The following is a 14836-nucleotide window of genomic DNA, read 5'->3' on the forward strand; positions in this document are numbered from 1 at the left end:
GAGCTGGGACCTGTAACACGGGGGCTGTGCTGAGGGCTCTTTTTAAAGCATCCACGGCATCCGTGTGCTGTGGAAGCCATTCCCATGGGGCTTGCTTCTTTAGGAGTTCGGAGAGGGGCGCTGCCTTGGTGGCAAAACCATCGATGTGATTCCTACAGCAGCCAACCAGTCCTAGAAATGACCGGAGGGCTGTGACATTATGGGGCAGGGGTAATTTGACAATGGAGTCTGTGTTTCTGCTCGATCTGGCCTTTGCCATGGGTGATGACTGTTCCGAAATAAATTACTTTTTCTTGTAGAACCTGGGCCTTTTTGGGGTTCACTTTACATCCAATTCGTTGAAGGAGTCCTAATAGTTTGGCGGGAAGCAAAATGTGCTCTCCCTTAGTGTCCGTCTACATACTGGACAAGGCAAAATTTGGTCGGGAAAATTTGGCTAATCCATTCGCCAGCTGTCGGTGGAAAATGCAGGGGGAGTTGTGGAAGCCTTGTGGAAGGCACGTCCATGTGTATTGCTGTCCCTAGAATGTGAAAGCAAATTTATATTGGCACGCTTTATCCAATGGAATGGACCAAAAGCCATTGCTAATGTCCAAAACCGAAAAAAAATGTGACTGGAGTCCCTGTTTTAGCATTGCCTTGGGACTTGTGGCTACGGTGGGGGCTGCTACTGGGGTTACTTTGTTTAGTTCCCGGTAATCAATGGTCAGTCGCCATGATCCATCGGGTTTCCTGACGGGCCAAATTGGGACATTGTTCGTTGAGGCTACTGAACGGAGTATGCCTTGGTCAAGCAGACTCTGGATAACCTTTGAGATTTCTCCCTCTGTTTCTTGGGGAAAACCGTACTGCTTTTGGGGTTTGAGGTCGGGACCTGTAATGTTGACTAAGCCAGCGATCTTGCCACTGTCGTGCTTGTTCTGGGCAAAAGCTGCTTTATGTCGCTGCAAAACGTCTCTAACCTCTCTGTCCTGACTAATGGATCGAGGGTCGAACCAGAACTCTCCGACTGCGCTAACTCTGTTTTCGTAGTCTCCGACTGTGAGCGTGGCGGGGGCTCATGCTGCCTTTGCCATTCTCCACACACATTTGTTTATGGGGTCGAACGATAGATTGTGGGAGCTCATAAAATCTATACCTAAAATCTGTTCGGCTCTCTGGGGTAGATCGACTAGAACTATGGGGTGTTTAGTTTTAATGTTCCCTATCTGAATCTCTACAGGGGCTGTGATGTGTCCCTGCTGCAAGTGCCCTGTAAAACCGCTGAGAGTAGTGGAGTCTGTGGTGGGCCATGTATCTCATTGAAACATTGTGGAGGAGTTGAGTGTGGTGCGGGACTCTCCTGTGTCCCAAATAAATTCTACGGGGTGTCCCCGGACTGTGCCTGCTACTACCGGTCTTCCGGACCTGTCCCAAAGGGTGCCGCAGACCTAAGTTGGGGAGTCCGAACACCGTCAATCAGTGCCGTTCATATATGCGTTATCGGAACGGGCGCTAACACTATGAATTGGCTTGGCCCTATTCTTATTCAGGGTGCCTGCCTGCTGGCTTCTCTGCTGTTTCTGGGGTGCATTGCACTCTCATGCGTAGTGTCCTAATTGTCCGCAATTGTAACATTCTTGGGATTTAGGCTGCTGTGGGCTGTTTCTTCCCTCATTTACCCATGCGGGGTTCTGGTGTGTCCTAATTGGATGCATGATAGCATCTGCCTGCTCTTCCTCTGCTTTACCGTAAGCCGATTTTCCCTGAACGGACTGTTCCCAAGCTCGGGACAATCTCTTTAGTACCCATTTCTCATTGTGGGCCTCGTCTGAGGGGTCGTAATTTGCGCAAGCTCCCTGTCCTGCTTCTGTCGCGTGAGAGACTAGGATTCGAGTCCATTTGGCCATATTATCTGGGGTCAAATGGGTGCGCGCTAACTCTCCAAATACCGCTGTGAAATGAATCCACAGGCGTCCAGCAAATGCTGTGGGGTGCTCTGTCTTTTTCTGCCTACATTTATTGAGGCCTTCTACGGGGTCTCCCTTATTGTAGCTGATCGCATCTAGGATCGCTGCATGCATTTCTTGGAGTGTGCCTCCTCCTACATTTTGTAGGGAGGGGAAGGGCTGCCACGACTGAGGGGTCGAGGCTCAAAACTGTGAGCTTCACTTGCTCTTTTTCATCCAGGCCGTACATGGTCGCCTGTTATTTTACTCTTGCGAAATAATGGTGTGGGTCCGATGTGGGTAGGAACGGTGTTATCTTATCACACGCGTCCCTTAATTGAGTGACGGTTAATGGGGTGGTGTACAGAAAATCTGGGTCTCCGTCTGTTGAGGCCCTGCGCTGTGTGGTGACAGGGTTCATAGGATTGTGTTCTGCCTGTGCAGTCGGGGGTGGGGGTGTTTTTCTTTTCTGTGGTTTGTCCTGTGTACATGTTCCATGTACATATCTATGGGCAGTCTCATTTAACTCCTGCTAATCGGGGACATTTTCTTGGTCTAATTGGGGTCCAAACGTGTTCTGGAATCCATTTTGTACAGAAAGCAGAGATTGCAGGTCTGCAATTTGCTTTCGGCATTTGGCGTGGTCTACCGAGCTCTGCCTTTCTTCCGTCGTGGAGCTGTGGAGTGCTCGGAGGGCTGCTTTTAAATTGTTACACTGTTTCTGTAACTGCTCGACTTGGTGTTCTGTTTCTTCTCTTACCAACACCGCGCGTTGCGTGTCTTGGTAGGCCTTATCATATTGTGACTGAAAGCTGCTTAAATGGGCGAGACAAGATTGGTGTGCCCGTTTGGCATCCACCATCTCCTTGTCCTTCGCCGCCAACTGCTTTCTCAGTTCCCTGTTAACTTCCTCGTACTCACTCACGTCTCCCTCACTATTCTTCTCTCTCTCATCAATCTCTCTGCGTAGCGTCCTCACGACCTCCTCTGTGCCTCGCAATTGTGCCAAGCAGGACACGATTGCCATCGGCTTACGAGCTTTCCCTAAGCTCTTCTTATGGATCTCTGTCAGGTTTTCCCACCAAGTATGCCCTATACTTCCGGGACCTGTTTCATCGTTCGCACAAAATTCACTCCAAAGGGGCCATCCTGTCCCTTTGAGATATTTTTTATTTCCTCTTCCCAAACGGGACACTGTCCTACTCTACTGGTCGCTGCGACCTCGAATTCCTGGGGGTTCATAAGGCGTTCCATTGCCTTCATTGCCATTTCTATCACTATCTCTGGGGTTTCTACCGAATTTGGAACAGGGGGGAATAAAGTGGTGATGTAAACCCAGGTACGGCTTAAGCTAATTTCCGGTCTCCAAAACTCCTGACAGTTTTACGCAACAAAATCTCTCAGGTTTACCTTATATCCCTGTTAGTACGCATGCAAATAACACACTTCCGAATCTTGGAGGTTTGATCAGTATTGATCTTACGCTTGTGGTTTTTCCTTTTCCAATTGGATTCTAATTCAAATTTGGGTTCTCTCGGAGTGACTAGGCCACTTCTAGGTTGAATCCCGTCAGATGTCGTCAGTGATGTTGCTCTGTTTATCTGGTGATAAATATGGCGGTCAATATGGTCGCCTTTCTTAATCCTAATTATATTTCTACTTTCAGAGTCGCCAGGTATCTCTCGATACCGCCACAAGGTTCAAACCCGAATACTGATCAAAGAGCCAATACACCAGTTAGTCAGTTCAAAGTCAATACTATTTATTTACACACACAGTAAGATCTACTCATGCACAACAGTACTCCAAACTAAACTGTCTCTAACGCTAACGCCTATACTTAACTTCGGGCGCCCACTTAGTCAGAGGAACAATGGCCGTTGTTCGGATCTGAGGCTGTTGGGTTCGAAGAGATACAGGAGAACAGCTAAGGTTGTCCGCATGGTAGCGAGCGTTGACCTTGAACTTACTTGCTTCTGGTGATGCTGGTGGAAGGGACCCTCCACTTGAGAGCCGAATCCAAGAGAGCGAATCTCTCGTGGGGGTTCCTTCTTATACTTGGAGGGGCTTCGCGCGCTTTTTGGCGGGCCTTAAACTTGGTCCCAATTAATTGGGCAGCTTATCGATCATTGTTATCGATCTTAACCAATAAAAGGGGTGGGTGCCCTGATGGCTGGGCGTGTCCTAGGTGGCCGTTGGCCTTGCTTTGTTTGTGTCTTTCTGGCGCCGGGATGTCTGTAACAGTATTAACTACCTGAGTGTTAGTCCTTTGTTCCTCAGAGATGGCCATCAATATGCTAATCGACCCTGAGTTTCGATTCCGTCTGGTAACTGCTTCCCAAATATACATTCAGGCTCTGTGCCTGCTTGTTGTCTGGCATTGTCCTCATTTCCCTACATTCTTTGTGTGCGTCCATTTTGTATTCTGGAAGTGGACATCCCAGATCGCTACAGAGGGAAGGCTGCACGGAGGGTATGCTGCACTGAGGGAAGGCTGCACAGAGGAAGGCTGTACTGAGGGCAGGCTGCATTGTTGGCAATGCTACATTGAGGGAAGGCTGCACTTAGGGAATGCTGCACTGAGGGAATGCTGCACTGAGGGAAGGCTGCACGGAGGGAATGCTGCACGGTGGGAAGGCAGCGCGGAGGGAAGGCTGCATGGAGGGGAGGCTGCACTGAGGGAATGCTGCACGAAGGGATGGCTGCACAGAGGGAAGGCTGCACTGAGGGAAGGCTGCACTGAGGGAAGGCTGCACAAAGGGAAGGCTGCACAAAGGGAAGGCTGCATGGAAGGAAGGCTGCACTGCTGGCAATGCTGTAATTTTGATGAAATGGTAAACTGATCCTCTTTCATTGGATTCTTTAGAAGAAGAGCACGAGCAGCTGGCATTGTTTGTCCTTCAACCAACATCACTGAAATAGATTACCTAGTTACCTGCTGCGATTGCCCAGTATTTTCTGCTTTTGTACCTGGTTATCCAGCTGTCCTTGAGATCTTGCTTATGCAAATTGGCTGCCACATTTCCTAGATAACCTCAGTGAGTAAATTAAAAATAAATAATTTCTTTGAGTCTAAAGATATTTGGGACAACTAGAAATGATGGCAGGTGTTACAGGAATATCTTTGTTTTTACTTTAATCTTGGATGTTGGCATAGTTTCTGCCTGGGTTTGAGAATTCTCTTGCTAATCTTTTCCTACATTTCCCATGGCTTGAAAACTCCTCTTTTCAACCACGCGTTCCGTCACCTCCCCAGCCCAGTTTGAGACCCCGTGCCATTTGCTCCACCCTCCCTCGGGACATGTTAGTGTCAATGGCTGTTGTAACCACCACCAAAGCTGTGAACTAACCCAGGGAACCAGGTGGGGGAGCCCTTGAGCTACACTTCAGTTTTGCACAAGTTCAAGCCTAAGGCACACTTTAACTGAGGGTACAAGAACAAAGAATAAAGTACAAAGAGAAGTACAGCACAGTAACAGGCCCTTCGGCCCTCCAAGCCTGTGCCGACCATGCTGCCCATCTAAACTAAAATCTTCTACACTTCCTGGGTCCATATCCTCTATTCCCATCCTATTTATGTATTTGTCAAGATGCACCTCAAACGTGACTATCGTCCCTGCTTCCACCACCTCCTCCGGCAGCGAGTTCCAGGCACCCACTACCCTCTGTGTAAAAAACTTGCCTCGCACATCTCCTCTAAACCTTGCACCTTAAACCTATGCCCCCTAGTAATTGACCCCTCTACCCTGGGGAAAAGCCTCTGACTGAATGCTGAATTTGGTGCATTTGAGTGCTATAGTGAAAGTTTGGTGACTGAGGGAGTATAAGGCTTCATTTGTATCTAAAGTCTAGTCTTTCTTTTATTTAGTTAATTAACTTAAAAGTTGCTGTTTGGTTTAGAAGAAGGTGAATTTTCAATCAGCTTTAAACAAAGCTTCTACTTGTAGGCACTTGCAACTGGAGCTTGTTAATTAGTTAATTGGATTAGGCCAGTTTTCAGAGGCTAGGTTCACAGTATAAAAGTGACCCCCTACAGTGCAGACATTGTCTGCACTGAGTGCTGAATTTGGTGCATTTGAGTGCTATAGTGAGAGTTTGGTGACTGAGGGAGTACTGCATTTGGTGCATTTGAGTGCGATAGTGAGAGTTTGGTGACTGAGGGAGTAAGGTGAGGAGGGAGTAAGGTGCTCCTTTCATTTTGCTTCCTACATTTCCGCAAAGAGTGAGAAGAGAGCCAGGAGTTTACAGAGAGTGCAGCTGACTGGGAGCAGAGTCGGAGGGCAGAGATCCAGTTGGTCCACAGGGCAGCTATATTCTGTCAGGTAAGAGGGGATGGAGGCTAGGCCAGTTGCATGCTCCTCCTGTAGGATGTGGGTGGTGAGGGATACCACCGGTGTCCCCGCTGACTATACCTGCAGGAAGTGCACCCAACTCCAGCTCCTCAAAGACCGTGTTAGGGAACTGGAGCTGAAGCTGGATGAACTTCGGATCATCCGGGAGGCAGAGGGGGTGATTGAGAAGAGTTACAGGGAGGTAACCACACCCAAGGTACAGGACAAGAATAGCTGGGTTACAGTCAGGGGGAAAAAAACAAACAGGCAGACAGTGCAGGGATCCCTCGTGGCCGTTTCCCTTCAAAACAAGTATACAGTTTTGGATGCTGTTGGGGGGGATGACCTACCGGGGGAAGGCCCTAGCGGCCAGGTCTCTGGCACTGAGTCTGGCTCTGGGGCTCAGAAGGGAAGGGGGGAGAATAGGAAAGCAATAGTTGTAGGAGATTCAATGGTTAGGGGAATAGATAGGAGATTCTGTGGTCGCGAGCGAGACTCCCGGAAGGTATGTTGCCTCCCGGGTGCCAGGGCCAGGGATGTCTCGGATCGTGTCTTCAGGATCGTTAAGGGGGAGGGGGAGGAGCCAGAAGTCGTGGTGCACATTGGTACCAACGACGTAGGTAGGAAAAGGGGTGTGGAGGTAATAAATGAGTTTATGGAGTTAGGCTGGAAGTTAAAAGCCAGGACAGACAGAGTTGTCATCTCTGGTTTGTTGCCGGTGCCACGTGATAGCGAGGCTAGGAATAGGGAGAGAGTGCAGCTGAACACATGGCTGCAGGAATGGTGTAGGAAGGAGGGCTTCAGGTATTTGGATAATTGGAGCGCATTTTGGCGAAGGTGGGACCTGTACAAGCAGGACGGGTTGCATCTGAACCAGAGGGGCACCAATATCCTGGGAGGGAGGTTTTCTAGTACTCTTCGGGAGGGTTTAAACTAATTTGGCTGGGGAATGGGAACCGGATTTGTTGTCCAGCAACTAAGGTAGCCGATATTCAGGACGCCAAAGCGTGTAATGAGGCAGTGCGGAAGGGAACACTGACAAAGGAGAGTACTTGCAGGCATGGAGATGGGTTGAAGTATGTATACTTCAACGCAAGAAGCATCAGGAATAAGGTGGGTGAACTTAAGGCATGGATCGGTACTTGGGACCACGATGTGGTGGCCATCACGGAAACTTGGATAGAAGAGGGGCAGAAATGGTTGTTGGAGGTCCCTGGTTATAGATATTTCAATAAGATTAGGGAGGGTGGTAAAAGAGGTGGGAGGGTGGCATTGTTAATTAGAGATAGTATAACAGCTGCAGAAAGGCAGTTCGAGGAGTATCACCCTATTGAGGTAGTATGGGTTGAAGTCAGAAATAGGAAAGGAGCAGTCACCTTGTTAGGAGTTTTCTATAGGCCCCCCAATAGTCGCAGAGATGTGGAGGAACAGATTGGGAAACAGATTTTGGAAAGGTGCAGAAGTCATGGGTGACTTTAACTTCCCAAGCATTGAGTGGAAACTCTTTAGATCAAATAGTTTGGATGGGGTGGTGTTTGTGCAGTGTGTCCAGGAAGCTTTTCTAACACAGTATGTAGATGGTCCAACCAGAGGAGGGGCAATATTGGATTTAGTACTTGGTAATGAACCAGGGCAAGTGATAGATTTGTTAGTGGGGGAGCATTTTGGAGATAGTGACCACAATTCTGTGACTTTCACTTTAGTAATGGAGAGGGATAGGTGCGTGCAACAGGGCAAGGTTTACAATTGGGGGAAGGGTAAATACGATGTTGTCAGACAAGAATTGAAGTGCATAAGTTGGGAACATCGGCTGTCAGGGAAGGACACAAGTGAAATGTGGAACTTGTTCAAGGAACAGGTACTACGTGTCCTTGATATGTATGTCCCTGTCAGGCAGGGAAGAGATGGTCGAGTGGGGGAACCATGGTTGACAAGAAAGGTTGAATGTCTTGTTAAGAGGAAAAAGGAGACTTATGTAAGGCTGAAGAAACAAGGTTCAGACAGGGCGCTGGAGGGATACAAGATAGCCAGGAGGGAACTGGAGAAAGGGATTAGGAGAGCTAAGAGAGGGCATGAACAATCTTTGGCGGGTAGGATCAAGGAAAACCCCAATGCCTTTTACACATATGTGAGAAATATGAGAATGACTAGAGCGAGGGTAGGTCCGATCAAGGACAGTAGCGGGAGATTGTGTACTGGGTCTGAAGAGATAGGAGAGGTCTTGAACGAGTACTTTTCTTCTGTATTTACAAATGAGAGGGGCCATATTGTTGGAGAGGACAGTGTGAAACAGACTGGTAAGCTCGAGGAAATACTTGTTAGGAAGGAAGATGTGTTGGGCATTTTGAAAAACTTGAGGATAGACAAGTCCCCCGGGACTGACGGGATATATCCAAGGATTCTATGGGAAGCAAGAGATGAAATTGCAGAGCCGTTGGCAATGATCTTTTCGTCCTCGCTGTCAACAGGGGTGGTAACAGGGGATTGGAGGGTGGTGAATGTCGTGCCCCTGTTCAAAAAAGGGACTAGGGATAACCCTAGGAATTACAGGCCAGTTAGTCTTACTTCAGTGGTAGGCAAACTCATGGAAAGGGTACTGAAGGATAGGATTTCTGAGCATCTGGAAAGACACTGCTTGATTAGGGATAGTCAGCACGGATTTGTGAGGTGTAGGTCTTGCCTTACAAGTCTTATTTAATTCTTTGAGGAGGTGACCAAGCATGTGGATGAAGGTAAAGCAGTGGATGTAGTGTACATGGATTTTAGTAAGGCATTTGATAAGGTTCCCCATGGTAGGCTTCTGCAGAAAGTAAGGAGGCATGGGATAGTGGGAAATTTGGCCAGTTGGATAACGAACTGGCTAACCAATAGAAGTCAGAGGGTGGTGGTGGATGGCAAATATTCAACCTGGATCCCAGTTACCAGTGGCGTACCGCAGGGATCAGTTCTGGGTCCTCTGCTGTTTGTGATTTTCATTAATGACTTGGATGAGGGAGTTGAAGGGTGGGTCAGTAAATTTGCAGACGATACGAAGATTGGTGGAGTTGTGGATAGCGAGGAGGGCTGTTGTCGGCTGCAAAGAGACATAGATAGGATGCAGAGCTGGGCTGAGAAGTGGCAGCTGGAGTTTAACCCTGAAAAGTGTGAGGTTGTCCATTTTGGAAGGACAAATATGAATGCGGAATACAGGGTTAACGGTAGAGTTCTTGGCAATGTGGAGGAGCAGAGAGATCTTGGGGTCGATGTTCATACATCTTTGAAAGTTGCCACTCAAGTGGATAGAGCCGTGAAGAAGGCCTATGGTGTGCTAGCATTCATTAACAGAGGGATTGCATTTAAGAGCCGTGAGGTGATGATGCAGCTGTACAAAACTTTGGTAAGGCCACATTTGGAGTGCTGTGTACAGTTCTGGTCGCCTCATTTTAGGAAGGATGTGGAAGCTTTGGAAAAGGTGCAAAGGAGATTTACCTGGATGTTGCCTGGAATGCAGAGTAGGTCTTACGAGGAAAGGTTGAGGGTGCTAGGCCTTTTCTCATCAGAACGGCGAAGGATGAGGGACGACTTGATAGAGGTTTATAAGATGATCAGGGGAATAGATAGAGTAGACAGTCAGAGACTTTTTCCCCGGGTGGAACAAACCATTACAAGGGGACATAAATTTAAGGTGAATGGTGGAAGATATAGGGGGGATGTCAGAGGTAGGTTCTTTACCCAGAGAGTAGTGGGGGCATGGAATGCACTGCCTGTGGAAGTAGTTGAGTCGGAAACATTAGGGACCTTCAAGCAGCTATTGGATAGGTACATGGATTACGGTAAAATGATATAGTGTAGATTTATTTGTTCTTAAGGGCAGCACGGTAGCATTGTGGATAGCACAATTGCTTCACAGCTCCAGGGTCCCAGGTTCGATTGCGGCTTGGGTCACTGTCTGTGCGGAGTCTGCACATCCTCCCCGTGTCTGCGTGGGTTTCCTCCGGGTGCTCCGGTTTCCTCCCACAGTCCAAAGATGTGCAGGTTAGGTGGATTGGCCATGATAAATTGCCCTTAGTGTCCAAAATTGCCCTTAGTGTTGGGTGGAGGTGTTGACTTTGGGTAGGGTGCTCTTTCCAAGAGCCGGTGCAGACTCAATGGGCCGAATGGCCTCCTTCTGCACTGTAAATTCAATGATAATCTATGATTAATCTAGGACAAAGGTTTGGCACAACATCGTGGGCCGAAGGGCCTGTTCTGTGCTGTATTTTTCTATGTTCTATGTTCTATGTAACTGTACATTGGTAACTGAGTTTGCATGAGTGTTCACGCGTGTGCAAGTGTGTGAATGTGTGAGTCAGGCATCGGCTCGGTCGTCGGTGACTCCGGGAGCGTGTCGAAATCCTCTTCATCCCCGGGTGGGACCAAGGGGAGGATGGATTGTCCTGGAGCGGGGGCTGTAGTCTATGTATAAGTGCGCATGGTGTGTTTTTCAATGTGTCTGCATATGAGTATGTGTGGATGAGTATGAGCCTGTGATACACTATCAATTATGACGAGACGAGAGTAGAGAGTAATCGAGGCTTTATTACACAGAGGTGTGTGGCCTCCTACAGCTGCTGCTGAAATGGCTGCAGTTCGGAGAGCACACACATTTATACTCCGCCTACTGGGCGGAGCCAGCAGGCAGGGATCTACCCCAGTACCTGTAGTACAGGGGCCTTACCGTAATACCCTTGTATGCAGTGCAGTATATACAATATAATACAACAGTGGTGACTACCACATTCACCCCCTGTTAAAAATGAGTCCAGTGGGGGTGGTGGAAAACTATTTACATACAGGTTGTCATTAAGATTTCAGAGAAGGTTACAAATTTAGACGGTTGGGCGCCTTGGTCCGTTGTTGAGAGTGGCGCAGTGCTAGTGGCGAGTCAGGCGTCGGCTCGATCGTCGGTGACTCCGGGAGCGTGTCGAAATCCTCTTCATCCCCGGGTGGGACCAAGGGGAGGATGGATTGTCCTGGAGCGGGGGCTGTAGTGGGGTGCGCTGGGGGAATGGAGGGTGGCGCCGGGGCAGAGGGGGGGGACCCAGCTTGTGCCAGGTCCCTGAGGGAGACTGTGTCTTAGCGGCCATCGGGGTACGCTACGTAGGCGTACTGCGGGTTTGCATGGAGTAGCTGGACCCTCTCAACCAACGGGTCTGCCTTGTGGAGCCGCACGTGCTTGCGGAGGAGAATGGGTCCTGGGGCTGCCAGCCACGTTGGGAGCGAAACCCCGGGGGTGGACTTTCTGGGAAAGGCAAAGAGACGTTCATGGGGGGTTTCGTTAGTCGCCGTGCACAGGAGTGACCGAATGGAGTGAAGTGCGTCGGGGAGGACCTCCTGTCAGCAGGAGATTTCTGGACCGTAGGGCCAGCTGGACGGCCTTCCAGACCGTCCCATCTCCCGCTCCACCTGCCCGTTTCCCCGGGGATTGTAGCTGGTCGTCCTGCTTGAGGCAATGCCCCTGTTGAGCAGGTATTGGCACAGCTCATCGCTCATAAATAAGGATCCCGGGTCGTTGTGGACTTAGGCAGGGAAACCAAACAGAGCGAAGATGGTGTTGAGGGCTTTGATGACGGTGGCCTACGTCATATCGGGGCATGGGATAGCGAAGGGGAATCTGGAATATTCATCGACCACATTGAGAAAATACGTGTTGATGTCGGTGGAGGGGAGGGGTCCTATGAAGTCCACGCTGAGGCGTTCAAAGGGACGGGAGGCCTTCACCAGGCGTGCACGGTCTGGCCGGTAGAAGTGCGGTTAACACTCCGCGCAGACCTGACAGTCTCTGGTGATAGCCCTGACCTCCTCGATGGAGTAGGGCAGATTGCAGGCCTTAATAAAGTGATAAAAGCGGTGACCCCTTGGTGACAGAGATCGTTGTGCAGGGTCTGGAGTCGGTCCACTTGTGCGCTGGCACATGTACCTCGGGACAGGGCATCGGGGGGGTCGTTGAGCTTATCAGGGCGATACATAATCTCGTAATTAGAGGCGGAGAGCTCGATCCTCCACCACAAGATCTTATCATTTTTGATCTTACCCCGCTGTGTGTTGTTAAACATGAAGGCAACCGACCGTTGGTCTGTGAGGAGAGTGAATCTCCTGCCAGCCAGGTAATGCCTCCAATGCCGCACAGCTTCAACGATAGCTTGGGCCTCCTTTTCAACAGAGGACTGCTAAATTTCGGAGGCATGGAGGGTACGGGAAAAGAATGCCACGGGCCTGCCTGTCTGGTTGAGGGTGGCAGCCCGAGCGAAGTCTGATGCATCGCTCTCGACTTGGAAGGGGAGCGTCTTGTCTGCCGCGTGCATCACAGCCTTGACGATGTCGGCCTTGATACGGTTGAAGGCCTGGTGAGCCTCGGCCGTCAGAGGGAAACCGGTGGAGTGGATGAGTGAGTGGGCCTTGTCTGCATAGTTAGGGACCCACTGGGCGTAGTACGAAAAGAACCCCAGGCATCGTTTGAGGGCCTTGGGGCAGTGAGGGAGGGGGAGTTCCATGCGGGGGCGCATGCGATCGGGGTCGGGCCCCAGAATTCCGTTCTGAACCACATAGCCGAGGATGGCTAATCGGTTCATGCTGAACACACACTTCTCCTTGTTGTAGGTTAGGTTGAGGAGTTTGGCGGTGTGGAGAAATTTGGAAAGATTAGCGTCGTGGTCCTGCTGGTCGTGGCCGCAGATGGTGACATTATCCAGGTACGGTAAAGTGGCCCTCAGTCCGTACCGGTCAACCATTCGGTCCACCTCCCGTTGGAAGACCGAGACCCCGTTAGTGACGCCGAAGGGAACCCTAAGGAAATGGTAAAGGCGGCCGTCCGCTTCAAACGCGGTGGATGGGCGGTCCGCCTTGCGAATGGGGAGCTGGTGGTAGGAAGATTTCAGGTCAATTGTTGAGAAGACCCGGTACTGTGCAATCTGATTGACCATATCAGATATGCGTGGGAGGGGGTACGCGTTGAGCTGCGTGTACCGATTGATCGTCTGACTGTAGTCAACGACCATCCTGTTTTTCACCCCCATTTTCACCACTACCACTTGGCTCTCCAGGGGCTGTTGCTGGCCTTGATGATACCTTCCCGCAGCAGCCGCTGGACTGACCTGCTGAAGGTCCTGTCCTGGGCACTGTACCGTCTGCTCCTGGTGGCGAGGGGTTTGCAATCCGGGGTGAGGTTTGCAAACAGGGAAGGCGGGTCGACCTTAAGGGTCATGAGGCCGCATACGGTGAGGGGTGGTAGGGGCCTGCCAAATTTCAGGGTTAGGCTCTGGAGTTTGCACTGGAGGTCCAGGCCGAGTAGCAAGGCAGCGCAGAGGTTGGGGAGGACGTAGAGCCGGAAGCCGCTGAACTCTATGCCCTGGATGGTGAGGGTGGCGATGCAGTACCCCCGGATTGCCATGGAGTGGGATCCGGAGGCCAGGGAGATTCTTTGGTTAATGGGGTGTACCGCGAGGGAGCATCGCCTTACCGTATCGGGGTGGATGAAGCTCTCAGTGCTCCCGGAGTCCAGAAGGCAGGATATCTTGTGCCCGTCGACCTTCACCTTTTGTCGACGCGGTCGCGAGGTTGTGCGGTCGGGACTGGTCGATCGTGATGGAGGCGAGATGCGGCTGGTCGTCGGCGGTTGCAGGTGATGAGCGGCCCGATGAGGAGCCCGACGGGCAGGGATCCTGAGGCGGGGAAGATGGTGGCGCCTTCGGGCCGCACGTATCCTGGGGCAGGCAAGATGGCTCCGTCCATTGGTTGTGAAGCAAGCAAGATGGCAGCGCCCACGGGTTGCATGTGATCTGAGGCGAGGAAGATGGCGGCGCCCACTGGCCGCACGTGGGGGGTACAGAGACAATAGCGGCGATTGAGCGGGCCTGGCACACTGCAGCGAAATGTCCTTTCTTGCCGCAGGCCTTGCAGCTCTGCCTGGGGTGTTTTGTCTGTCCGCAGAAGTAGCACTTGAGTCCCCCGGGGTTGGTTGGCTGCCGCGCGGCGCAGGCGTGGGGTTGGCTGGGGGCCGTCGCTGATGGGGTCCACGATGGGGTGGCCGCTGGTGGGGTCCACGATGCCCAGGAAGGGTGGGCCTTGCGGTCGGGGGCATACGCCTGTATGTTGCGTGAGACGACTGTGAGCAAGAGCGCTAGTGTCTTGGTCGCCGCGAGGTCAAGCGTAGCCCCTTCTTTTTTTAAAAATATATTTTATTCAGGTTTTTTGGCCAAACAAAACAATACAAAGGTTTTCCTTTTTACAACAGTAAAACAGTATAAATAACAACAGTGGCCTTTTTTAACAAATAAATAAATAATATATAAACTAAATAGCAACTGCCCTATCAAAAATAATAACTCTCCAAAATAAAATCAAACAGTCCAATATACATAGCCTAGTACAAATATTTATACAAAAACACCCCTGTGGACCCACCCGGGCCCTCCCCCCCTCCCCCCCCTTCCCCCGGGTTTGCTGCTGTTACCTTCCCATTTCTTTTATCGTTCTGCGAGGTAGTCAATGAACGGTTGCCACCGCCTGGTGAACCCTTGAGCCGAACCCTTTAGTGCAAACTTTATCCGTTCTAGTTTT

The sequence above is a fragment of the Scyliorhinus torazame genome, chromosome 2 (assembly GCF_047496885.1).
Source record: "Scyliorhinus torazame isolate Kashiwa2021f chromosome 2, sScyTor2.1, whole genome shotgun sequence".
Classification (NCBI taxonomy): Eukaryota; Metazoa; Chordata; class Chondrichthyes; order Carcharhiniformes; family Scyliorhinidae; genus Scyliorhinus; species Scyliorhinus torazame.